This window comes from Mus caroli, chromosome 13, assembly GCF_900094665.2.
Source record: "Mus caroli chromosome 13, CAROLI_EIJ_v1.1, whole genome shotgun sequence".
In the NCBI taxonomy this organism is placed as follows: Eukaryota; Metazoa; Chordata; class Mammalia; order Rodentia; family Muridae; genus Mus; species Mus caroli.
In genome coordinates, this window is record NC_034582.1 from 42225100 (window position 1) to 42227542 (window position 2443).

At 45.8% G+C, this 2443-nt stretch overlaps 1 non-coding gene across 1 annotated transcript; it reads left to right on the forward strand.

The window, feature by feature from the left end:
• The first annotated feature begins 1232 nt into the window (after positions 1-1232).
• LOC115029122 lies at positions 1233-1361 on the forward strand. Its single transcript, XR_003834693.1, has one exon. It is a non-coding gene; the product is annotated as a small nucleolar RNA SNORA18 (small nucleolar RNA).
• The last annotated feature ends 1082 nt before the right edge of the window (positions 1362-2443 follow it).

Consider the following 2443-nt stretch of genomic DNA (forward strand, 5'->3'; position numbering starts at 1 on the left):
AATTCCATAATCACCCATACAAAGCAGAGTCCTCCTTGGTACAGATTAAAAGTCAAAAGGCCTGGGCTTGAGTCCTGTGTGCCTGAGTGGCCTAGGGCCAGCCATTTGATCCCTCTAAGGCTTAACTCCTCTGTAAGACAGGACTAACTTCTGCTTTATCAATCACAGTATTTGTGAAGATGTGGGCCCCATGAACAGTTATGTGTGCAAACATCATCTACACTCTAAAGAGAAATGCAGATGGAAGTGGTTATTAAAAGGTTATGATGAACTCAACAGTTTGCTTGTGTGTGTAATCCGAATGCCATAGAAATAGTAACTAGGGGCCCCAGGGCTCTTAACTACAGCAAGTTAAAAAAGGAAAACCCAAAAAAAAAAAAAAAAAAATCAAAGGCCTCTTATTCGACACAGAAAACTTTCAAAGAAGACTCGGTGCCTGCCAAGGACATGCTTGGCGAGGGACTGTCTGTAAAGGCAAGTTGAGAGGGCGGAGGGGCTTCACCAAACAGGAACATGACGGGCTGTAATGTATTAACTTCCTCCACCACCCTGAACCGCCTTGCTTGGAATTCCTTATCTAATCAACTGGAGACTTGGATCTTAACGGCCAAACTATAAAACTGGGGTGTTCTGTAAGTATGAATCCTAACAGACGCCAAAGCCAAAATTCCGGCCAAGCCAGCTGTCATTTCTGTGAGGACCTGGATGCCACTTTTGCTTTCAAGGGGACGAGGGAAAGAAAGGCCTTCTCCTAAGTTCTTGTCTTATGGTTACAGCCGGTCACAGAGATTAGCAAAGACACCAGCTTCATACTCAACCTCCCTGACACAAATGGGAAGGGAGTTGGGGGGAAAGACTGGTCTGGGAGGGGTGCTCAGCGGGTGAAGGTGCTTACAGCCAAGCCTGAGTGAGAACCCAAGTTAATCACCCAGACCCACACGGTAGAAGAAGAGAACCGACTCCCTCATGCTGCACACATGGGCACACACTCACACAAATGAATAAGTCAATACAAGATGTAAAATAATTGTTTAAAAGGCATGCATTAGGGAAGGAAGGGTTTTAGTCTTTCCTTTTACTGGCTTGAACTCACGCGTGTCATGGCTTGCTCTAGAAAGGCTGTGTTGGAGAATTCAGTGGAAATGGGCTGGGTGAGCCGACTGAGTTGGCTGGAGGGAGAAATGGCACAGGGAATTGGCAGGCACTGACTGCTTAACTCAAAAGCAACAGAGATTGAGGTCTGTCTTGATAGGATTTCTCTAGGAGCCACACGTTGTTAGAGATGCCTCATACAGTAATTTGTGGCTTTTCGCTTGCTCACGGTACTGTTTCTTGGGCCTGTGGGAAAGTATGTGACAGTTAACTGTGAAAGACTCATTTTTTTCTCCTCCTCTTCCCCCTTCTCCTCCCCCTCCTCCTCCTCCTCCTCCTCCTCATTCTTCTCATCATCCTCTTCCTCTTCCTCCTCCTGCTCCTCCTCCTCTCCCTCCTCCTCCCTCCACCGCTGCCTCTTTCTCTTCCTTCTTCTGACACTGGCACATCTAGCACACAGATCCACAGCACTTCTGAGTGAGAAAGAGATGTGTATGATTTGAACCCCTGTGGGGGATCCCCACGTGAGCAGCAGAGAGATCCTAAGATGGTTCTGAAAGTGAATTGTTGAAGAGATTGACACCAAAGATCTCTGTGCTGTTAGCCCAGCTGTTCTGTCAGCAAGCATGGGTTCTTTGAGAAAAGGTTACTTCGAGAAAGCTTGACCTTCAGTGACCTTGATGGACAGGGGCAGGCATCTCATGTGAAGTCCCTTCCATAACCGTTTACTGACTTAAAAACAAATACGAAATGCAACAATGAGCTTCTCACACACCTTAACATTGCTTCTATAAAAACAAAACAAACAAACTCCAGAATAACAAGTCCCGGAGGAGGTGGAGAAACTGAAACACTGTGCACTATTGGCAGACATGACAGACGGTACAGCCACTATGGGAACAACATTCTATCTCGGATATTGAATTCAAGAAAACTAAAAAATGTACCTATCATTTGATCCAGAACGCCCATTTCTGAGTACATAGACCCTCCCCGTCTTATGATAACGTGAAATTCTGACTACTGTTGGGTTTGTTTGTTCTGAGATAGGATCTCCTATAGCCCAGGTTGGCCTCCAAGTCACTGAGTAGCAGAGGATAACCTGGAACTCCAGCTCTTCCTGCCTCTACCTCCTAAGTACAGGGATTACAAGCATGCACTTTCATGCCCAGCTAAACCCTGGATAAGTCAAAACTACATTCAATTTAATGAATGTAACCAACCCAGGATCCAGGCTTGGTTACACAGCACACTCTAGAGTATTGGTTGTCCTTCTTGATCACAGGGCTCTCTGAGAGCTGCTAATTCCTGTTGCTGCCCAGTATTGCAAAAACAGTGTTGTATTATATAC